A 25,164-nucleotide genomic window follows, 5' to 3' on the forward strand; every position below is an offset into this window, starting at 1 on the left:
GAGAACTCATTTGTTCTGATGGCAGCACCTCTTCCTGGAGTCTGAGTATCTGTTTGGGTGATCTGACAAAAATCTTTCAACTGAGTTCATATGTTTCACCATGAGCTCATTAAGCTTTGCCAGGTTTCTCCTGTCATCTGATAAAGCATTTAGGGGTCCATGTAACAGACACTTGCACTTTTCAAATGTATGTGTCAGGTAGGGCTCTACATGAACAAGCTGTTTTTCTCATTAAGCCCTTCAGTCAATGCAATTTACCTAAATCCATGCTGGACTGTGAAAGGCTTAATCGATGTAGCACATTCATTCCTGGTGATGTCAGGGACTGACTGTAACCATCTAACAGATGAGCTGATGTGGTACCTAGTAAATTTGGGATGACAATCAAGGTTTATCACGTTAAACCAGATGCCATCAGCACCCTTCAATTCTGCAAAAATGCCCTAATTCTTCATAAAGCTGTGACTGAGCCACATAAGGAAAATGTGAGAGTTGACCTTCCTGCTCCCAGCCCTTTGCTGCTTTGCTACAATCAGGAGCAGAGCCCAATGTGACAGCATATTTCTGAAATGATTTCAAAGATCAAATTTGGTGTCTTCGCTGCCTACATTGACAAGAACACTGCAGAGCAGCAGAAGAGCGGGAAGGAAGGTGAACTATCTGTAGATCTGCCTGTGCATTTGTATCTAGCTGGGCATCAGCTTTAGTTGTATTGCAATTCATATTTCAAAGGAACCATCATTCCTTCTCAAATTATTGGTGTTAGCAGAGGAGCAGAGCTAGCAAGTGAACTTTCAGAAATTTCATTATCCTTCACGATCCATACAAAATAGGTCTAAATAGCAATGTTTTTGGAGAGCCAGATACACAGATTTTGTAAAGGTTGGAAACAGCAAAGCACATATATTAATAAAATAGTTACAATACTCTAGATTTTGTTCTGATGGGAATTAATTACATGCAGAAGTTCTCTTTTATCTAGTATGAAATCTCAGTTCTTCAAGTTTAGAGCTCTCAGAGGCAGCTAAATAAGAAACAGCTACATTCAATGGACAGGAGTGTCCAATTCAGAAAATACTATCAGTCTGCTTTTGGAAATGAAGTGGGAGCATGAGGAGGAGAGCTTGCGTGAGCTCTCTTATTCTCTGTTAAAATGACTCCTGCTCATAATAATGTACCAACGGCATCTTGGCTTTGAGAAAAAAAATGATTCTTCTTGGAGATGCACAAGCATTTCCATAACCATGTATAAAGGTGTAAGTCAGTATTACTTGAACTTTCGTATTTGTTATTCTATTAATATTGTCTTATTTTAATGATACTTCTTTAAGAGGGAGAAATAAAGGATATACTCTAAAAATATTGGAAACAATATATAAAAATGGAGCTTGGGAAGATATATAAAAATGGAGCTGCTTCTAAGTATTTTTTTCATCCTTGGCCAAACGTTTGGAAATAAAGTTGGTGCATTCTGACAGCATTATCCTGCTTGGGATAGGAGATTTTGTTTTGACAGTCAATAAATTTTCCCTGCACATTTTCAAAAGGTAAGTTTGGTTAGCTACCATTAACAGTAAAAGTCTTTGTGCTCCAAAGGCCAAGGCACCCAACATTTCACCTCACTTACAATTTAATAGATTTATCATTTACACTGTGATGTCTCTTTAGGGAAAAATCCCAGTAGAATTAAACAGTATTAGATTTCATGGGCAACAGGAAAATGTGCAGTGAAGCATATTTATGCCAGAGACAAAGTTTTGTGTCTAGATATACTGCAGTGGCTATTGCTGAAAAGGGCAGCTTTTCTGCAAAATTCTGTTAGATCCCTCTCAGCAGGAAACAATTATCTGTAATACCAATTTCCTGCAGAATTTCACAAATCCTTCCCTACAGGGATTTCACCTTTCATTGTTTCCACTGTACAGTACAGAATTTCTAACTGGAATTGTACAAAATCAGATCTAAGATACATTTTTCAGCCGCTGGCAGCTGAAGTGAGTGACTATAAATGCTGAACAAGCATGGTGACTGCTTGTGCCCATGTTACTTTTGAAGGGAGGCAGATAGAGAGTGGGGCATCCAGCACGGATGGTGGGTTCACCGCTCTGGGGGCATGGCTGCCTCCATGGCGGTGCAAATTGAATCACGGCTGTGGTATTTGGACACACCTGGCTCTGAAACATCAGTCAGAAGAAGCACTTCAGTAATGACTGCCTGCTAGATAGAAACCTGCTCCTGGGAGCATGTTTCAGCACTGCCACAGTCTGGGATGAAAAGTTGTCACTTCAGAGCTATGCTACTGTAGTCATCAGCCTCACACCAGGGACTACAAGGGGAGGGTCATGCTGAGGAATTTGCAGATGCAAAGATCAAGTATAGACTGAAAATGCAAATTAGCGATCAGCTTGGGCACTAACGAGAAGCAAGATTTCAGCTGGGGCAAGCTGACTGTGTGACTGGAGCCATGGCACAACAGTGAGTTCCACCAAATAGAGCATCACCCCCTGTTCTTTGCTCCCTCCAGTTATATATCCCTTAACAAGCAGAGTCTTGTCTGATTGATAATGGTCCTGGCAGCCTCTGCTGGAAGACCCAGGCCTGGAGGGATGGAGAAAATGGACCAGTCTTTAGAAGGAGAAGCATACCCTTTTTGAGGAGAGTCAAAGCAATACAAGGTAAGATCTCATCTTGATAGATGCATCACTGATACTATCTTGGCTGCATCTCATCTGGATGCGACCAGCAAACTGCAGTCCCCAAGGTCCATAGTCTAGCAAGGGAAATGCATCCACCCTTGGAGCATCTGATGGCAGAAGCCAAAGGCAGACTCTGGGCACCTTGCTGCTTTGAACCATCTTCTCTTTTCTTTTAACTGCAGCTTTGCAGAGTTACAGGACAACCATGAGTCACATTTTCAGTGAGTTTTCTATGTTCTTTGTCTTTGTTCCTGTCCCCTGTTCCCAGAGTTCCCACCATGTTTATAGTGTGTTTGACACAGGGTAGAGGCACTGCTCTACGTGCATGCGGTGAGACTGATACTGTGCAGATGCAAGAGGCTCTTCACTTCTCCACTGATGCCATGCCCAGGACCTGACCAGCAGGTCTGGCACAGTGTGGAGCTAGCACATTCCACATGGTAAACTGTAGGCAGAGATAGGGGAGCTTGGGGTACATTTCCCCTAGTCGTGGACACTGAGAAGTGTGAGATAGTCCCATTTCAGTGTCCCCAGTATCTGTCAGCCTCAAAGCCGTGCACTTGGCCTACTGGGTGACAATTATAAATAAGCAATTAGATATTTTAGCTTCATTTTCTAATGAAAGAAGGCTTGTGAAATTGTGCTGTCTGTCCATCTGCCTGTGCCACCAGGCAATATTTGACTGCCAGCCATTTTATCCAGGTCTGTTGTGGGAGGCAGGGGCAAAGTTTCAAGGCTTTCAAGTGCCCAGGAAGAACCCGAACAACAGGGCGGATAGCGGGAGCCATAGGGTGAAGGCTGAGGTAGTGAATGGCATGAAGGGCATGGCCCCATAGGAAATGAAGGTTCAAAAGCCCCATGGCACATGGAGCAACTTATTTACTGTTTATCACCGTCAGTCCCGAGTTATTTATTAACTCCAGGTCAGACAGCCTAGGTAAGCCTAATCCTATTTTCTAGCTGAGAGAACTCTCAGATCTTTACCATTTCTGACCAGATTTCATCATGGAAAGCATGTTACCACCCGAGGCCTGATTTTGAATGCCAGTAACAGACTTGTGGCTGCTAGAAGATGGAAATGCAGACCTTTGCTAAGCCCTGGTTGCTGAAAGGAGAGCAGAAAGTGCATGGGAGTGGCTGGCTGGACTCAGGCACCTTGTGGGGCCATGCAAGGAAGGATGCGGCTGCCAGCACAACTCCTTCCCTGCAGGCTTCTCTTTCCTTTACCTCGTGTCCTTGAAAATATGAGCCATGACAGCGGGACATGAGGTGGTGGGGCCCTTCTCATCAAAACTTTCTAGGAAGGAGGTCTGAAAAGGACAGTGTCAGAAGAGGAGTAAAGAGAGCCCCATAGGAGGTGCCCCCTCCAATGCAGACCTTCTTCTGCTGGGTGAGAGCCTGACCTGCAAAGAGAGCCGGGCAGAGCAGCTGGGCAAAGGGGACACACTCTGCACGTGGCTCATCTGCAGCAGCCCTGCTGAGGCCATCCGTGAGGCTGTGCTTGGTGGAACCGAGGACAGGCTGGTTTGCTTACTAGAGAGACCCTCTGAAATTCAGAAGATGCAGCCTTGGTTGTATGATCCTTTTAGGGGGACTTAAAATCAAAGAAGCATCAAATGGTCTCCTCTCTGCCACCCCCAAGAAAAGGGCCACCATCTCACCAGGACCTGGAGACTTTGTCCTGTCCCCTACAGCAAGGCTCATCAAAGCCCCAGGAAACAGGGTTTCTTCATCCAGAAAAGATCCCAGGCAGAGTTAATTATTTTCATTGGAAACTTTTCATTTTACTTCAACTCACAAACTAAACGTTTGAAATATCCATCTTTGGAGCTCTATATTTACTGTTCCTATTTTTCCCCTTCTGTACCTTTTCCACTACTGAGTCCCACAAAATAGCAGGTAGCCTAATCCAAGGCTATCCAGTGTAAGGAAGAGGCACAAGTGAGATAAGATAAATCTTCTCATAAAAAAAAAAAAAAAAAAAAAAAAAAGCTGCAAAATGGGAAATGATTATAATCTGTCCGCCGTTCCTGTGAAGGACAGGTGATGAAGCACCAGGCTTATGCTGCAATAGGGAAGGCAGAGGTGAGAGGAGGCAGGCCTGGGGTGAAATGCCAGGGATGAGGACAGGACTGGCAAACACCCACGGGACCTACGTGTGGCTGATCCTATCTGGGAAACGGGATGAACAGTGACTGCTTGAGCCCCCTTCCAGCCCTCCAGGCCTGTGCTTGGCAGCTAATGATAATCAGTGAGCTTTGTGCCCATCCCCACTCCTTTCTCTCTGGGCTGCAGTGATCATCTACACTTCTCCCACAAAGCTCCCTGGCCATATCCTGAGAGTTATCAGCTTGCCCTGTGAGAAGTGCTGCAACAGCACCAGCTCCTTCCTTCCCACTTTCCCACAGGAAACCACAAGATCTTAATGGTGGCACAGCTGATGCTAGCACTAAAAGTGCTGGGTGCCATTTAGAAGAGCATCCGCTGTCTCCTCTAAACCCCAGAGCATCTGCTTGTGGCATCTCATCCAAGGAATCATGCTCAAACACACTGACTTTGAGCAAGGAAGCAATACTGCTGCCACAAATATACAAAATTCATTTTTTAGCCTTTTTGTATAACTCTTAAGTTGGGTGTTTTTGATTCAGTTGTGGTCTAGCTGTAATATCTCGAGCTATGTCACAACATTTACAAAAATCATCATTAATCCAAGGGAAAACAGTGACTTCATTGACTAGAAGCACGCCTGATTATTTCCGAGTAATGGGAGAAGAAGCAGGCCCAGAGATTCTGGCGTTCCTGAGCAATAAATATTTGAGGAGTTTGTAATTACTGAATTGTATTTTGTAGTCTTTGGGCTGCAAACTCCCTGACTGACAGCACAGACCAACCAGTTCTTTTCTTGTTCATAATAATGGCAGCTTATCTGCCTGTAGTGCCAATGAAAATAAATCATCTGGTTGCCTTATGTTCTACGGGGGTGAAAACACAGTCATCAGTGGTCTGTGTACTTCTATGCTAACATTACGCCTACAACATTTTTTTTAAATCAAACTGCAGGATTCTGAAGAGACTCCTCCTATGAAAGGAACAGAGATCTGAGGCGCAATATATGCAAATAATAAGGTTACAATACTTTCATTGTTAAGTTTAAATAATGGTTTTTCAAATTAGGTTTGCATGTATGAATTTAGTGTACTCATTGACTAGAGCGATGTACAATAGACCACCCATAATTTGGAATAGCACTATGAATTTATCCCTTTGCAGACAGGCATCATTTAGTTTTCCATCCCCACTCTGTCAGTATATCTTCAAGCTGGCCTTAATCATTCCTGCTACATGAGCTGTAAGTGTATCCAGATCACATAATTTTCCATTGTGGGTTCATATGCAATTAAATGATTTTAAGTTGAGAGTGTGCAAATCTTTGAGAGTTAAGATCTGTACCACTGAACCAGAATAAAACTTCAACATTTTTCACTCATTCAGTGTGAGAGTAAATCAGAATTTATTCTTCTGAAGTCAGAGATTTGCATCACTTTAAAACAGGAACAAGTCAATACATTTCTTCTGTCAAGGGGGAACCAAGTAGCAGGTTAATTCTTTTCACTATATACTGGGAATGTCTGCTGCTCTGCAGCAGTTTTCTTGTTGTTCCTATTACTGACCCCCCCCCCCAGTTTCATTAAAATTAAGCGTGTAAGCAATCAAATATGGGGCAGTTTGTGCAGGAACTGCTCCCACTCAGATTCTATCCAAGATAAAATTATGTAAGTTGCAAGCCAATGAGAGAAGGAACCCTAGTTGTATTTCCATCTGGATCATATGTCCCGTCCTTTTTCCCACAGTACTTGATAGGGAGATGCTTGGGCAGATTGTTATTTATGTCAGCAGAAACTGGTGGTACCAAGCATGTCTCCACAGTACTGAAGGGAAGTATTAGCGTCAGCATCTTTGCACAGCATATATATGTGATGAGATAATAGACATCTGGCCCTGAGCAGCTACTGCAACTCTGTAAATCCCTTGTTTTGTAGTTGTGCACAGAAAAGCTACCTCCAGCGTGTGTAGTCTGTAGTAATACATTAAGGATCATGTTGGTCCTTATATACTGCACTGAGTTACACAACGCTGTTTTCAGATCCCCAGCAATACTTGTGCCCAGACGTCCTCAAGCACATGGGTGCCTGAAGAGGGGCTCAAGTAGTTGTCAGGTGTCTGTAGTTTTGCTTGTAAATCTCTAAGGTTTGCGTTGCTCCGCTGCACCCCTAAGGTGCCAGCCTTGTAGCCTGGCAGCAGTCCTTGGGCCGCGTGTCTCTGCCCAAGGCAGACCCCGGACCTCGTGCATGCGGCCAGGCAGAGCCTTCCCATAGGAGCACACATGCCCACAGCCCCCTGCACCCCAGATCACCTGCCTGTCCTGCACCTCGGTGGCAGGAACTAGTTGTCCAGGATGTGAGAAGCCTGTGGTCACTTTTTTATCAGCCTGAACGAACATGAACACCAAATTTCCCACTTCCAAAGAAGTTTTTTCATTTCCACTTTTTCCTGGGAAAGGAAAGATGGGTGTTCAGATCCCTGCTCCAGTCACAAATTGTGCATTTTACCCAATTACCATTTAGGATAAACGCCCTAAGTCAAGGTTAGTGTATAGTTAGTCTTACCCAAATCAAGGAGATTGTAAAGGCATGCACTACTATTGAGGAAGATGAGAGTCAACATTTTACCAGAGTAATATGATTATGGCAATCAGTTACTGTAGAATAGATTATGTGGTAAATTCTGTGATGAGGCATTTCCAGTTCAAAATCCCTTGGGATGGATATGGGATCAAATTCTACTCTCTGTGGGTCGACAGTTTGTATCTCTGTGGCTTTATGTGGTAAACGGTTAGGCTATTTGATTTCTAGTACCAAGAATAGGAATGAAGTGTCTGATTCCACTGCATGATATTCTGCAAATATCTGTTTGAGCAGCCAGGTCTGAGTAAAAAAAGAAATCAAATAGAGTGATGTGGAAAAATCTCTTTATGCCTATAAAAGGATCACTTCAAAACCACAGGATTTTGTATAGGAACCTTTTTCCTTAAATAGTAGAAACAGTCGCTGGTTACATTCCATCGGGGTAAAAAATGGGGGCTTAGAGGAGAGCCACTGATCACAGTTTCCTTTCCCCCTTCTTCTGCCTCCTCCCTCTCATGCTCTCATGTATGTACCTTCTCCTAACCCCAGAAACTGTGGAAGTGGGAAGCAAGAAAGGAAAGTCTGTTCTACAGATATATACATAGGTATATTGCAATGATGCTGCTTTCATGTTTCATGTACATATACATGTATGTTTTGCACAGCTAAAGAGGAACTGCATGTTGTGATTTTCCTGCATTCCTCAGGAAACATCCTTTTGTCCCATTTTCCTGTTGAGATAAGGAAAACTTGGCAGTGAATTTGCTGGATAGCTCAAATACCATTGCTATCTTCTTCTTCAGGATAACACCTGCAGCCTTCTCCCTGCCCACGATGGACTAGAAGGCGGGAGGAATAAAAAACAAAGCTCTTCAGCACAGCCCTTAAGAGGGCAATGGGCCAAATCCTGCCCTGCAAAACCTTACTGACATCAGTGGGATTAAATGGGCTGCTAATCAGGACAGTGGGATTTGTGTCAATCTCTTATTTAGGATGAGATTCCGAGTCCCCCAGGGTTAAAAGTTAGCAGAATGTGGGATGGCCACGGCAGCAAAGAGGCAGGCAGCTCCATGGGAAATGGAGCTAGCACAGGGTCCCCTGCATGCGTGCGAGCGTGTACAGTGGGAAGGGAGGAGCAAAGATGGGGATCAGCTCTACCAAGGAGCAAGGCCCTGGTGCATCTAATAGAAAGGGTCCTGCTGCTGCTGTTAGAAGCTCTTGTCTCCCGTATCACCGGCTGGCAAGAAGGGGAAAAAAATTTCATGATTTCAGTGTTCACTGTCCCCATCGCATCAGGTTTGCCTTGAGGGTGGGATGGGGAAAGGAGAAGACAGGCTTCCCTCATTGAGTCAGAGAAGGGCTTGACTGGGCCTCAGTCCTTCTGGGGACTGGTGAGAGCCTGGAGAGTGTGTATCTGCTAGTACATTATAAAAGGAATCTCAGTGTTCCAATGAATTTGCTGAAATGACATGAAGAATCTTCCTGGGAACTCAAGCTTGCCCCAGCCCATCCTCCTGCCCAGACCTAAGTCAATCCTCACAGATGCCTGCGTAACTGTTCTTAAAAACCTTGAATAATGGAAACTTGAGTCTCATGAAACAATTTATTTCAATGTTTCATTATCCCTGCTATGAGAAATGCTTTCTTAAATCACTCTTTTTGAATTTTTCATGCATCACTCCTACCTACAGCAGGGATAGAGAACAGGTTATTTACTTTCTTTTTGTGCAGCCTTTTTTGTGTCTGAAGACCATTACTTCTCCCTTCAGCCATCTGCTCTCTAATCAAATCCAGTTTCTTCAGCCTGCCTTCCTGCGTTGTTCTGTTTATTTCTCTGTCGGTATGTACCTTTCTTCAGGAGTAGCACCACATCCATAAAAGAGTCTCCAGAAGAAGTTTTACACTAACAGAGGGAACTAAACAGAGAGAACGGAGATGTCTTGAATGCTGTATTCCTTTTTGCATATTCTACAATGGATTTTTTTTTTCAGCAGTATGACATTATAGATACACATTCAGCATGTGATTCATCACAACCTGCAGGTCCTCGTAGCTGAACTGCTGCCAGGCAGTCATTCCCCACCCGCTCTCACTGACACTGTCAGCTCTCAGAAAAGCTATACATTAATCCCTCTTGAACTACATCTTATTTCTTTTCAATCCATAGCTCCAATTTGTCATTCCTCTAATGTGCACCTGACTCGACAGCTGCTTTAGGTTCAACAAGAACATGCTCTATTTTTCTGTTGTCCAAGCTATCAATGAAAATATTGGTTAGTCTTAGGATGAAGGGGAGACCTCTCCCCCAGGGATCCTCATTCAAACTCTAGGTAATAAGGAAGTACTGACGGCTTCCAAATGCAACTTTCTAATGGATTCACTCTCCCCATTACAATTTCATTTCGACCATATTTCTGTTGCTTACTCATGAAAATGTCGTGTAAGTGATGGACTTGTCACATTTTGCAGGAACCAGGCGTAAAGGGCCCCTGGGATGGAACTGCATCACACTTACTTTACAAGCAAAGCATGGAGTAACACAAAAGTCCACCAATGGCAGATAACACTGCATAGAGCTCACCAGGCAGGGGGGAGGCCGTGGGGACTGTGTTACACCCACTCCAGGCATAAAAAAGTTGGGAGAGGAGAGAGGGATCCAGTATGCCTCTGCCACCTACCTTTACTTGCTGCTGCTATCACCCAAGTCCTGAAGGAGAGTTGGAAGAAATGTAAGGAGCAGTGAGAGGAAGGCTTCTACTATGGGGCTGCTGAGAGCAACCATGATGGAGGTATCCCATGTGCTGAAGTCACTTGCGTCACTCAGAGCATGGGCCCTGCTGCAAGAAAGCTTTGTAGCCCACCATAAGGCCACACAGTGACCATGGCCAGCTGGCACAGGCAGAGGCTTGAAATAGGACAAGGGCTCTGATGCTGCACAGCAAGGCAGGTGAGGGGCTGGGAAGCGTGGGGTAGGGGCCATGTGTCTCGCATTCAGTACATGCAACTGATTTCTGCTCCCATAATAAAAATAAGCAACCCCGCAGTGATTAGAGCTGTACATAAGGCTGGCCACCTCCAGAAGTAGGGATGATTATGTTTCTACTTCATGTACCTTTGCACATTTTACCAAGTCCTACCCCCTGCAAAGGCCACAGTCCTCATACTGCACATGCTCAGATTTCTAGGAAAATTGGTGCAATTAGCAAGGGATAAAAAATACTTTCGATGCAATTGCTCAACCTCCTTTCCAGAGAGCAACATATTATACAGCTGGAGACACACTGCTGGAGAAAGCACACTCAATGTACTGGCCTAGCAAACACCTTCTGAACATTTTTTAATGTGACCTGGCAGCAAACCAGGGTAAATGGCATGTTCTTTTTCCAGCGCTTTGGCCCGAAGTGTGTATTTCAGAGGCTTAAAAGAACAGTCAGTCAATTAAATGTGATAAATGAGGCCATTTGTCACCAGCATTTTAGCTTTTCTTTTAAAGTATAAAACAAGATAATGAGCAAGGCTTGAAGAAATCCTTTGTGGTGTTAGGAGCCAGGGGCACATGATATACAGAATGGATTTTCTGCCTCTCCCATCATGTGAATGCGATCTGACAATACTCCCCCTCATGACACAGAAATCAGAGACAACGTTAAGAGAAAAAAAAATCGCTAATGGATGAAAAACCAGTGACATGTTGCAATAAAGATAAGAAAAGAAATGCACTCAGTTAAGGGCAAGTCTACCTCCATTAGCCTTCTTTAAGTTCTTATTTTAGATGCTGGACAGTAGGAATACTAATAGCTTAACCGAAAGTTTGGCTTACAGATAAGTCTCAGGGAGCATAGTTACAGGTACACTGACTACTCAGTGAGAAGCTCCAGGGTTTGCAGCCGGGGGTGTGCAGCGGTTGAGGCGAAAGGCAGCTGGCCCGTTTCCTCCCCCAGCACTGGAGATGGGGCATGACTGTAAAGGCGCTGGGCTGTGTGAGCCGGAGGGTCCCAGGAGTACCAGGGCTTTGGGGCTCGGAGATGGACGAACAGAGCGGGCTGTGGATGGGGATTCCTCCGTGTGGTTGGAATTACATGCCACAGAGCAGTCCAGAGTACTTCCAGCTCTTTAAAAATGGCACCTTTATTTCTGGCAGATCCCTTAAAAATGTCTCAGTTTGTGCTCTGCACTTTCCTGTCATGTTTGCCTAGGAATTAAAAAATATCAGCTGCGATAGGTGAAACCGCTGTGCACATACTGCATGTGACCAACATTGACTGTATTCTGTGGCTCTTCAGTAGGCACCTAACATTGGCCTGTTTGTCCGCATGGGAATGCTCCTTTTGGACCTTTCTCCCATTTCCCCACTCCGTCTTCCTACTTATGTTACCATATATGGAATTACTTTTTGTTCCTTGTTTTTCTCCATCAGTCATCAGTTTGTGCTGAATATACTGAGGTAAGAGTGCAGGTAAGTATGGCTGTGCACAAGCATGAACAGATAGCTAAGACAACCAGAACCACTGACAGTCTGTCTCTGCGACCTATGTTTTATTTATGTCTGTACTGTGCTGTCTTGGCAGAGTTTGATTTAGCCCTGGGATGAAAATCCTGCCTTCTTGTGTAAACATGGACAGCCTCACACATGCTGCTGACACTAAATAAATAATACATGCAGTACATGAAATCATATATTTTTAAAGAAACTTCCCAGATGCACCAGTGTAATCAGGAGGTATCAAAGTAACTCAAAAGATAAAGAATTAAAATCTTATTAAAAGAACTGCATGAAACTAGGTCCCAGTCAGGTACCAAATACATACATGCCAAACACACAATTTAGTCAATGACTCAACGTGAGGTTACTTGTAAGTCAGTGTGTTTTAAGCTCATAATGAACTTTGTGATGGCCTTCAATGAGGTTGTGTGCTAAGGACAGCCCTTGCCAGGCATTGTTACCAACGGTAACACGATGATGGCAGCAATCAGACAGTTGCATCCATGCAGACGTTTCCACCAAAACTCACAGCTGCCTCTCACATTAGTGAGTTCTGTGCCAGAGGGATTTTTCTAATGAAGATTTAAACAACTAATTTAGAACCAAATTCTGTACTGTATAAAAACTAACAGTAACAATGAGATATCTGTCTCTGCCTTCCATGGAAGCAGGCTCAGCCCCAGCCTGTGGATTATCCAGACCAGGTCTTGCTTAAAGAGTGGGATAATCCTGCAGAGACTTTTGGTGCACTGCCCATTTCCTCTCCTTCTGACTCGCTTGGTTCCAAAACAAATTCCTCTTGCAAAGGCCCAGGCCATTTTAACTATGCATTCCTCCTTGTAACATGATCCTTTCTGTATAAGGAGGTGAACTGGTACAATCTGGTGAACTGTAAAGGAAAAAGATCCCAAATAATTGTTGGAAATGATTGGAAAGAAATGTCTCGTAAAACAACATCCTCAGTCAAACAGAGGGTTGAATGTTTCAGGTGCATTTAGTTGTGAAATTGTGTATTTTCAAAAGCATGGTGACTTGCCCCCTGGGGAAGGTGATGGAAGTTTGAGTCATTGCTGACGTCTTTCTTTCCCTCACTCTAAGAGTCCAAGCGACTGCTACCTGCACAGCCAGGCGGTTGGGTGTCACAGAATCACAGAATGGTTGAGGTGGGAAGGGACCTCTGGAGATCATCTAGTCCAACCCCCTGCTCAATTAGAGTGACCTAGAGCACATTGCCCAGGATTGTGTCCAGATGGCTTTTGAATATCCTCAAGAATAGAGACTCTACAACCTCTCTGGGCAATTTATTTCAATAAATACATTTTTCCTTATGTAGAGGACAAAGGATAAGGGCACTACCATTGTGCCTTTGCACCAAACAAATGTGAAGTCCACACTCTGGTCTCTAGGTATGTTAGAAATGCACTATCCATCCCTTCTGCAGCAGAGGTTTGCTGGCACCCACTTCATTTATCTAGAAGTGAGGAGAACATACAGAAGGAGTCTCTGACTCCTAGAAAGGCAGATTTACAGCTTTGGGAAGATAGCTCTGTTTGGAAACACTTTCCATGGTTTTGTTCCTCCTCTGAGCTCTACAGAAAGTTGAGGCTCTTTAAAGCTGCATTAGCCTTCCTCAGGAGCCCTGTTTTCAGATCCCTTCCCCTCAGTCGAATTTGAAGCAGGGACATCAAAGGCAGGGAAAATCTGGTCCAATGTTCATTTTGATCCATTTGGAGCTGGTCTGGGCAGTTGAAGCTTGCCATGGTGTGCAGAGTCTTTTGAAATATTTACTTATCTGACAGATGAGAGAGTTATTAAATAAGTTCTGGTGTCTGCAATTTTGTGTAAACAATTTACAGTGCCATGATTGATACTGGGTGCTGTTTGGAGAGCAGCAAGACTGATTGTATATACTGGGTTTCAGTTCAGTTTCAAGGCTGTGCAGTATTATATCCAACAAATAACAACAGTTAATCATTAGGACTCATGCTGCTTTCAGTTGTCGTAAAGTCATACAAACACAGCCAAATTAAACTAATGCTTCTTTGAGGCAAATAACTGTTTCCAGGTTTTACAGAGAGCAGATAAAGTGCTGAGGCCGTTCTAAGAGCAATTTCTAATCTCTATAAAGAATGTTAGATGCCTGGGGCTGAGTGGTGCCACAGAGGCCCCTTGCCTGCTGGCAGCCCCTCATACCCTCCACTCAATCCCTCTGGGACACCTCACTCTGCAGCACAGCCACCACCACTGAGGCTTTCTGAGGCAAAGTGGCCATGTGGCTGATGACTGGCCAGACCCTGCTTCTTGTGCATGCAGGCCCTAAGCTGGAAAGCATGCCTCTGCCATGCAAGCCATCCCCGGGGGTGTTTAAGCATCCAACACTCAAGCATCCAAACGAGAAAAGCCTGTTCTTTGGAGGAAGAGATGTTCTTGCCTCCTCATAGTCTCCCTCCTACCTTCCGCTTGAATGCCTTGGGCATGTAAGGACTGTGGTTCATGGGAGCCCATAGCTCATCTGGGCAGCCAGATCTATTGCAGAGAGCAATGGCCCCTGGTTAAGGTATAAATTTCAGAAGTTCCTATGAAATGGAAACCCTGTAGCCAGTGCAGCAATGCAGGAGCCACACTGGGAGGGCAAAGCTTGGAAGAAGAGGAAGAAAGACCCCTTTCATGCTACAGATGCTTAGATTGTCCAGGAAAGAAAGAAATTAAAAACAAAATTTAAAAATTGTATTCTAGAAATACTTTTTAAGGGACATTCACTGTCACACATCTATGCCAGATGCTGTGAATAAAGAAAGGGAGGAAATTGAAAGGAAGGAATCAACCCTGACATTGATACAAGGTGGCTGACTAGGTGTGAAGAGTGACTGGATAAAGGCTCCCCATACCCACTCAGAGAAAAATGTGCATCCTCTTAGTGGAGCAAAGTAATGAAGTATTGATTTGACATCAGAAATTACTGAAGTGTGATAGCATATCGTATTGCTGAAGATGGCATTGTGTGAAGGAGGTCTTTCCAGTTCAGGCTGAAAAAAGAAAAAGGATGTATGAGACATGGCCTTCCCACATACTGCATTCACCTTGGGAGCAAAGTAATACTTAAGTCCATTCTGAAGTCTGTCCTGTTTCCATGCTCATACTCAGCCACCAGAAAAGATTAATGGATAACTCCAACTTCACCAGTAACATTCATTCTCAAAAAGATGTATCCTTGCATTTATTCTGTTGAAATTTTCACTCAGAGCATAAAGGATCTTGATCAAAACACAGTCTTTTCCTCACAAGAGACCATTCAGAGAAGCACTGCACTTACCAGGGCAAGTGAAGGTTTTGGGGGACTTGAGGGACTGCAGCCTGATGGCACCACTGTCTTGATCTCTGTGGAAATGTGACTTGATGTAGTTAATCATGAAGAACCAGGACCACACAAGGACAAGAATAAAAATGATTCAGGGAAGCTCTCGTACTTCTTCTTGTTTAGCTACAGTGATTAAACTCAAATAGAGCCTGAAACAGGAGGATGAGGTTCAATTATAGCTGATGGAACATCATAACAAATTCTTTCTTTTCACTTGCCTTCACTAGTGAGTAATCCAGCTCCTACCCAAAACCCTTGTTAACAAAGGAGATTTTGCTAAAATCTGTTTCATCAAGATGCTGGAAGAGTATAGAATTAGAATTGCAGAAGATAGACTATATTTTTAACTTTTAAAAGGTTAAATCCAGCCAGCAAGTTCTTCACCACTGATTGTTAAATATTCTGATTATTTCAGGCAAACTGTAACAGATTACATGAACATAATGGCATGCTTCCAGTTCCTACTCCTCAGCTTGGCCATAGCAGAATCCCAGTTATCAACTGTATATATGTTCCTAGTTTGTTAAGACTGAACCTGCCTCCAGGAGCTCCCAATGTAGGGGTGGACATGCTCCACAGGCGGTCCCTGCCCACAGTGCTCCAGCAAGGGACAGCTGGCCTCTCACTGATGGCTATTACAGGCTACTTGCATTTTCAATCCAAACATATTTTAAAGTACAAGGAACAACTGGATCTAGATTTCAGTGTATGCACCCTCAGCCGTTAGAAGTGCCGTGCATCTAACTGTAGGAAGAAAAGGCTATCAGTACAACACCCCGCATCCAAAAAGACCTCTGTGTTTGGAAATTACGCTATTCAGCTTCTGGGTGTTTCTTGAAACTGTTTGGCATAATTTGAGGATTAGGTCTGCAAGCCCCAGGGACTAAGCACTGGCTTTCTGAGTTAAGTGAACTACAACCTCAGCACAAGGAGATGCTGGCCTGCAGTGGGGCTGTTAGGTAGAAATGCAATTCAAATATATTAAAAAAAATAAAAAGTAGAAGTCTTTTATAAATGGCAATGTTATGCAGTATTTTATAAAGAGCTCAAGGGATGTTATTGTTTAGGTAAATATTTAAGGGAGATTCCTCTCAATTTAAACACAGAGAGCTATAGCACGTGGAAAGTGGTAATGTTTGATTACATATATGCAAGAGGCCAAAGCAAGTGGCTGTGAAAAAAGGAGGAGGAAGAGGAAAAAGCAAATTCATTTCACTCTATTTCTTCATGCTACATTATTGACAGCAGCATTTCTACCTGGTGTCAAAGTATAGCGGGGATGAAAACCCTTGCAGTCACAACAGTGAATACTCCGTGTAAGAAAACCATTCTGCAATACCTTTCGGCATTTTGTCTGATGAAATTGCTCATGGTACAGGTAAATGGAGAGTTTAGTCTCCTCATGCGCTACCAGAGCAGACATCATCCTACCTGGCAAGGTAACAGCCAGGTTTGGCTGTGGGCATGAGGAGCAGGCGATATGGAGAGGACCAGCTGGGCTGTAGGATCCACCATGTGAGCTATCAGGTCTTTGACACAGGAACAATCACAACCTTGATACTATGGGACTGCAAACTGTAACAGGTGTGTTTAAAAATTCTGCTTGGTTTGGGTGGGGATCAGGGATGGAAACACAGATGCAAGTTTATTACACTCTGACAGCTGCAGAACTGGAGTCACCTTGAGTGGTGTAGCTCAGCGCTGCCAGGCTAGAGGCTTGATAAAAGGAGGTGCTTTCTGCCCTGTAGGTAGAAAAAGCCAAGGGCATAAACATCTAAACTACAGAAGCAGAAAAGAAGAAAAAACAGAGAGATTCATTGCTGAGGGACCAGACTGCTAAATAAAGGTGAACACATGCTAAAACATTGTAAGCAGCTAAAAAACCTCAGCGAGTTTGAGGTTATCAGGAACCTGTTAATTTTATAGTCTCATACCTAGATTTGGACTATGGGATTCACAAGGACATTATAAATGGAGTCACAGAAATAGACTTACAGGAATGCATGACATTTGCCTTAGGGTAGGAAACATCAGGGAACCTGTTTCCTAGATAGTCTTTATCCCTGCAAAATGCTGAAATACTCATCTTCCTTATCCCATGTTAATCTTCTTTTGAAAAAGGTAAAGCTTTTTTTCCCTATCAGAAAAGATTTTTTCTTTTCTGATATAGCTTTGTATCTGCTTTCCTGAATTTAAGTCAAAGGCCAACAGGACACAAAATAAATCACTTTTCTGAAGTGCCCGCAAAACTAGAGAATTATTTAAAGGTCACAAAATCCTGATCACATGTATTTCATGGTCACGTCTGAAGATATGGCAGAGCCTTTATACAAAGCAGAACATGATTTATACAGGAGAATGCTGTCTGGATTATCAAGATGGCTGCTACAAGAGTACCCAGCTGGACTGTATCTTGCTAAGAGACAAAATCTGTTTATCAGTTCATGAACAATCATTGATGCTTCACTCTATCCCGCACCACTCAGTAGCAGAAAAAAATAAAGATCCTAGATCCTACTGGTTGCCTTGCACCATACTGTTAGCCCAAAGCTCCTGTAGCATTCCCAAATGCAGTTGCTGAGCAGTCCTCCAAGGGTGGTACGGTGTGAAATTGCATAAGGTACTCTCTGGATACTACTATGGTCCAGGGCATCCTTGGAGGACCAGACATACAGAAGGTGTCTTCAGCAGCCTTGGGCAGCTTGGAGACATCCCCAGGAGACACTGAAAACCTGAACAAATTAAAGCGGTCACAGGAACGCACTATGTCACCTTTGTCTGGTCTTGCAGCTTAGGAGTCAGACCTCGCTCACAGCTAATTCTGCCCACATCATAAATCACTGGGATGCTCTCTAGAGTGCCGTTCTTGGCAAACGCTTGGCTTCATAAGCCATAGGTGGTTCTGGAGATGGTCCAAGTGTGCAAATTGGTATCTGTGGCACAACTACAGGAAAGGTAGCAAGCCTCTGTCAGAGCTGGGAGTGACCTGATTCCCTGCAGCCACAGAATCTGGGGACCTCAAAGGTGCTATAAAATCACCTTTAAGTTTCTGGCTGCTTTTCTAGCATGGCTCAGGATAGAAGACTTGGCCCATATGATCTGCAGAGACAGGGGGTCTGCAGAGTAGATCAAAGCGTGTGGTTTAGAAAAAAATGCTAATTTGCAAGACACAGTGTTTCATAATTTGTGACTATATGGAAATAAATGGGGAGGAAGAATTACACAAAAGCCCTATTTTGTTAATTAGAGAACCACAGAATTAATTTTGTGTACTTTAATCTCCAGCAAAGGCCAAATCCTAAGGCCCAGCATTCTAGTAACCATTGAACAAGTCATGTTATACATACTGGTTTAATTGAACCAAAACCATAGGAAGAACATGATGACAGAAAACAAGTAGCTAGCTAGGAACACAGTTGAGGAGAAGCTAGGCCCAGCTCTCAAGTAGGTTTCAAGCAATGCAGGTTTTGCTTTAGGACCCTTGAGGTGACCTAACTCTTTCACTAGTCCTTGTGCAATGAAAGAAGCAGGCTGGACCAGAAAGTGTTGCAGATTAGGAGGCTGCAACACATTCAGAGCTACACAAGATACCTTACACAATTCAGGCTTCCTCCTACAACTACCCGTTTGTTTCCTTAGTAATGTTAGCACCCATCTCTAATCATCACATAAATTTATAATAGCAGATTTTCCTAGATCTATTTATTTTGTGACAGCTTTCCCAAGGGCATCTTCTATGAACATCTTTGGTCTTTTGACTGCAAGTCATCACTCCACTCATCAACTTTGATCTAGATCAAAGTCTAGGGCACGATTTGTCACCTGTCCAGACAAGCACTTCCATGCCTCCATGCCTTCCCAAAACTTGGGGGAGCTGCCATAAGGATTCACCACCCATGGCTGCCTGTAAGCACCCACTACAACATCTAGCACAGCCTGTAAGTAGGACGCATATGAGTTGATGATGGTTATGAAACTTCAGCTGTATAAGATATTCAATAGCCCATAGCCGGCAGAATGGGAAGTGGGAGAAACCACTCCAACTACGACAGCAGCAGGAACAGAAACATGTACACTTTAACTACCTACTTTTGAATGTTGAAATCACGTCAAGAGGTAAAATGGAAACCCTGACATTTCACCATCTGTCTTCAAATGCTGCATATATATTATATACAAAAATAGGTTATAAGAATACTGTTAGGACTGCAAAATGCATGAGGTGTGAGATGCCAAAATTAAGACTTTCTTGTGCTGTACATTACGATATGCTTGTTAATAAGATGATCACACTGTATTTTGCCAGAGGTCTCTGCTTTATCCCATGGTACAGGATGGACTGTCTTAGCTGAATAAGATGTTATATATAATTTCGCTTTCTCCTTATTGCTCAGTGTAGTCTTAGGCTTTATTTGCTATTCAGTTCTCCCTCTGAATACAGATGACTAATTTTCCTCACAGTGATTTCTGTGACATACCTCCCTGTAGTATCCATGTGCTTCGCAAGCATTTCTGAACTCCGGTACCTCTGTCAAGTGTGAGGTGGTGCTTTATCCACTTGAATGAAATGGAAATGGAGGAAGAGCCAGGCCTTCAGGCAAGCAGTTTGATCACATTAGGTACCACATTGTCAGGGGTTAGGCTTGATCACCCACTCCTGCTGTCCCCTGCCACTGTGACCCATGCTCACATCCATCCCTGCAGGCTTGGCAGGTCCCACACCCAAGGCCATCTTCAAGGGCTTCAAGGTCCCCAGATGAGGCACAAGGGCTGGCCAAATGGAGATACTGAGGACTTTGGCTTTGCAAGAGGGTTTAGCACTAGGTGACACTCGATATGCACGAGGTACAACTGCCATCAGCTCCAGCCCCCGGAGTGTGCATTCAGCGCTGAGGTCTCAGGCGCCTATGCCAAAAGGGGAATACACAACTACTGACTGCAGAGTGGTGAATACCTCTGTTTAACTGGGCCCAAAAGACTGCAGAGGAGAGAGGGACTGAAGCCACCTCTCTGAGGCTCTTCCAGAAAAGGCACCGTGGATGGGGCAGCTCAGGTTTCATGCCTGACTCTGGCTGTCAGACTCTCCCTACTACTCACACCTTGACATGCGCCTCCCTGCTCTCTCCAGCTTGTCCCTATCCTACTCCCAAGTGCTCCTCAGTCCTGGCTCTCCACTTGCACCACTGACTCCCATCCCAAACCCATGTCCCGACCAGGACAGTCGCCCTTCAGTTGTGCAATTCCAATCTAGCCCTAGGGTTGTTGTCCAGGACCTTTCTCTTAGCTCAGCATCACCAGGACCACTCAGCTGCCTCCTGGCCTCCAGCCCCCACGGATGCAGGGGGAAGACATGGAGGAAGGAGAGGGGTTCCCTGCTTTCCTCATTGTTGCCGTTCCTCTCTGCCCTGCATGCTGGGCTTCATCCTTATCCCTAGGGCTGGAGAAAGCCCTTGGGCTGCAGAGGTGCTGCAGCCTGGACCCTTCTGAGGCGCCAGGGAGCAGCAGAAAATTTGCTGTGCTATCTGGATGCACAAGAGCATTTGGGTCGGCACAGGGAGCTGCAGGGTGCAGGGAGAAATCGTAGGAGATTTTGACAACTCAGCCCCAGCACATCTCTAATAAGCTGTACAGTTGCTATTTTTTCCCTTCAAAGGCTATCACTAGGCCAAATCGGAGGAGTTTTTAGAAAGGAGGGAAAAAAAAAAAAAAAAAAAAAAAAAGCAAACACAGTCCTGACACAAAGCTTAAGCTCTACCAAATTTCAGATCTCTACTCCAAAGCATAGAGGGATAAAAACTATCCAAATAAAGAATCTTCAGGTTCCTCCCTCCTGTTTCTGCCTTTTTTTCCCCCCAATTGGACAACAATGCCTTTTTCCCTATGCTCCTTCTTGGAAATAACTGGACAGATTTGGCTGAAATTTTCCAGAAAAGAACTCAGCCTGAGGCAGACACTCAAGTTGGAAAAATGTGATCTAAACGGTTCAAGTCTGGCAGAGTCTGTGAATGCCGTATTACAGTGGGACATGTATGGGAAGCCTTCCTAACAGCAGTTGCAAGCAATCCCACCTTTGACATATTCGAAGTTATAAAAGCTTTTGATGCTATTTTCATTCAGGTGCATCTTATCACTATTTGAGTATGGCACCAGGAAAATAACTTGAATTCGGAGATCCCACCGAGCCTTTTTGTGCTCTTAACAGCAATCTCTATTTGAACAGCTCTTCCTAGCTAATGACTGGTTGTACAAAAAACACAGTTCCCTCATCCCCAGTATTTGCATGTGAGCTCCTGCTTCTGGAATGGAGGCAGCTGATGCTAAAATGGGATTGCTCTCTGAACTAATGTATTCAAAATTAATAAAAGAAATAAAGCAACACACTCCTCTGGCAGGTTCCCATGCATATTTTCCATAAAAGTTCATTTTTCCACATGAACAAATTGTGAGTATGTGGGGGATTTTCACTGAATCTTGATATGGAACTTAGAATTCTTGGCACTGGTCTGGGAAGTTAAAATGACATCAGCTTGACTTTCTACATTGAAATTTTATAGTTGCTGCCCAACCACATTTCTTTGTTCCACACATATTCTCTCTCCTCCGAGCCGCCTCTCCGCCACGGCTTGCTGTACACAAGGATCATTAAAAGCTGTGCCTTTGTATTCCTCACAGCCCTGCTTTCCGCTCCCTCCGCCAGGCACCCAAACGAGAAAGCCGCGTTTCTCCCTCCGGGACAAAGCAGCACTGTTGGTGCCACCTTTGCCAGGCGAGCGGCCCCAGGCAGCACGGCACGCGGCGCCGGGGAGCCCTGGCTCGGCGCTCAGCGCCCGCGCGGCGGAGGGAGAGCACACGCGCCCACGCGCGCGCCTCGCCACAGGCAGGGGCACGGGGAGACAACATATTTTTAAACTGAGCAATGGTGTTTCGGTGTGATCGGCACGGCGACCCGCTGGTTTGGAACACCATGGTCCGGGCGGGCTGAGCTTGCACTCAGGATCCCCTGCAGATCGCAGCGCACTGTGTGTCCCCGCGGAGAAGTGGGAACGTCGGGGCAGGTGGAGTTAACAGAACCCAGCGCTGCGAATCCAGTCCGACAGGCATTAACACAGTCGCTACTGTCGTTTCTGAGACTTCAAATAAAAGAAGGTTTCAAGAAGAAGATGATACTTTCCCGCGTACGCTGTGACTTGGAAAGCGATAACAGCAAATAAAGGCACTTAACTACCTGGCACGGCGCATCAAAACGTTTCTGGACGCGCAGCTCCGTCCCTGCCGTAGCAGTTGCAGAGTGACAGCGTTAGCACATGCTCCGTCGACAGGCTGAGCGCGACCCTCCAGCCCAGCCGCAGCCGCTCGCGCGGGGATTGCAGCAGCTGGGCAAAGTCGCGAGGAACTGGCTGTACCTGATATTCAGCAAAATGCCAGTTTTGTGTTAGTCTAGCTTGATCACTTTAATACCCGGGTTTGCTATTTCCTGCGTTTCCTGCATTCAGTCTCTCCCCCATGTGACCGAGAATTGCTGCTGCCAGCTTCTCCAAACAAGATTATCATTTCATCATTTCACTGTCGCGTGGAAATAGCCACAAGACCCGATTAACGGTTAAAGACTGTGAAGCCATTTGCCAAATGCTTCTTGCTATGTACACAGCGATGCTTTCCCAATCACATTTACACGCTCATTTTCACACGCGCGCAGACACACACAATGCAGAAAATCTTTACCTTTCACGTGCACAGGAGAGATCCTGCTTTCCTCTCATGGATCAGAAGTAAGACGAAAAACAAAAACAGAAAAGACCCTTTAACAGACTCATCTACTGAGAGTTGTCTAAATCCCAAGCCTGCTCCAGCTAGCAGCTCTAAGTTTGTGCTCTGAATAGAGGCTGTGTTATTTTAACCACAGGATTTCTAGTCATGGGGGAGGAGAGATGGATTAGGTACGTTTGCAGTCTAATGCTTCACATTTACCTCAACTGAAATGAACTACTTTAAGCCTGATGTAAATAAGTGCAGCCAAGATATCAATTTCAAGAGCACATTAACAATTATGCTTAAACTAACATGCTAAATAACTGTGGAAAATTCCAGAGGAATAAGATAACATGCTTTTGTGTTCTTTCCTAAATAAAGGGCATGTGTGGAATTTCATGCTAGATACTAGGACAAGTGAGAGACAGCAGATGAACTGCACAGACTAACCTATATAAGGTGCTGTACCTCATAAAACAGTATTCCTGACACCTGTTAACCTGGGGTTCATCAAACATCAGAGCTATTTGATTTGTCATGGTTTGTAAAAAGCACAGATATGATTGCTTTGAATCTAGTATTTCAAAAGGGCACATAAAGTTTTAAAGGCAAAAAGTAACATCTGAAAATGTCTTTGCATCTTCAGTTCTGTGGGTGCACAGATATTAGTACTTCAAAGCAGTGCCCTCTCCAGCAGGGATGTAGGCTTGATCCCATCCTTGCAGCTCACTGACTGAGACAGAGGTTGCTAAACGCAGGCAAAACATTGTGTCCAGGAAACTGGGTTTTGCTTTTTTGTTTTTAATCCAGCTCAAAATCTGCACTCATTTCCTCTTTTATGACACTTCACTACTGCAGCTGCTGTTACAGCACAGCATAGGCTCCAGCACCGACCTTCCCCGCTCACCTCCAAAGTGAGGGCATGCAAGAATAGAGTTGGTAACTTCCTTTCTAAGAGATGTGTTTTGGAAATAAAATACATTTAAATTTTGTGCTGAACTGAGGAGAATGATTGGGGTGCATAAAACTAGAGGAAATAAGGATAAATTCCAATTTGTCTTTGACCACAGAGAATCACAGAATCACAGAGGCTCCGGGAGCACAAGTTTAATTCCATGCTGAATAAAACCTGGGTCTATAAATAACATTATCTTACCCTTACATAATGTTTTTCATGCCAAAGCATTCCTGAGTGCTCTACAGACATAATCATCCCATCTGAAAACCGCAGGCGGACCTCCCGCCCGGGCCTGGAAGCGGTGCCGCCGCCTGCGAGGCAGCGCGGCTCGGCCGGCCGGGCTGGAAGGAGGAGCAGCGCGGCCGGCTGGGACCTCGCCGCCGCTGCCGGCAGCGTGTCGGGGATTAGGGGGGCTGGCTCGGGGCTGGCGCGTCGCAGCCTACACTCCTGCGTGTGGGGTAACGGCGAGGGGTGCAGGGCACCTGGGTGCCGCTGCCTCTTATTCTGATTTACGAGCCCGGGGTCTTTAAGGAGCAGCGGTGGCCACCAGCTGCCTTAGGTGTCACCTGCTCTGCCACCAGCTCTCTGGGAAAGGACTGGGGCATCTGCTTGCCCCTCATGCAGTAGGCAAAATCCCATTTTGGGAGCATCCTTCTGCTTCCTGGGCCATGGGCTGAGCCTCCTGAGCTCCCCTCCCATGCCTGGCTCAGCCTGGCTCAGCCAAACTCGTGGTTGTGGCTAATCTAATTTTGCTTGGGTAGCAGGTCCGGACTGCCAGGCATCTGCGGTGCCAGCCAGGCAGAGTCAGGTACCGCGCTAGAGACAAAACCTCCCCCAGCCTCGTGTGAGCCAAGCCACCCCAAACAGTCCCCAAGCCTCTTGCTCATCCAAGCCCCTGCTTCCCCCAGGGGGGCACCTCATCCACCCATGGGACCCACTTTAACACTGCTATATGTGCAATAAGATCAACCTTCCTGATGACTGCCAGCTACAGGGAGCCTGGCTGTCCTGGTCCTTGCATGGGGCCTCGGGTCCTTGCATGGGGGGTGTGAGGAGCCCTCCCAGGCACGTGTTCCCAGAGCCTTCCTGGCCCGTAGGCTCAGGAAGCAGAGCATCCCGTCCCCTTCTCTTGCACTTCATCTTCCACCTGGATGGAGAAGTTTTGCACACACAGAGGATGTTTCTGTGCTGCAGAGGTGCATATGCTTCTTTTTTGCTTAGCTGGCTAGATAGAA

General features: G+C 45.0%; 1 protein-coding gene across 2 annotated transcripts in view; it reads right to left on the reverse strand.

Moving 5' to 3' along the window:
• The window catches only part of JCAD (junctional cadherin 5 associated), a 68,512-nt gene extending 45,424 nt beyond the window's left edge, over positions 1 to 23,088 (reverse strand). For both annotated transcript variants that reach the window (XM_062568981.1, XM_062568978.1), the window contains exon 1: positions 22,945 to 23,088. The gene's annotated coding sequence lies outside the window, so the exon portion shown is untranslated. The remainder of the gene's footprint in view (positions 1 to 22,944) is intronic.
• Positions 23,089 to 25,164: the final 2,076 nt, after the last annotated feature.

This window comes from Rhea pennata, chromosome 2 (assembly GCF_028389875.1).
Source record: "Rhea pennata isolate bPtePen1 chromosome 2, bPtePen1.pri, whole genome shotgun sequence".
Classification (NCBI taxonomy): Eukaryota; Metazoa; Chordata; class Aves; order Rheiformes; family Rheidae; genus Rhea; species Rhea pennata.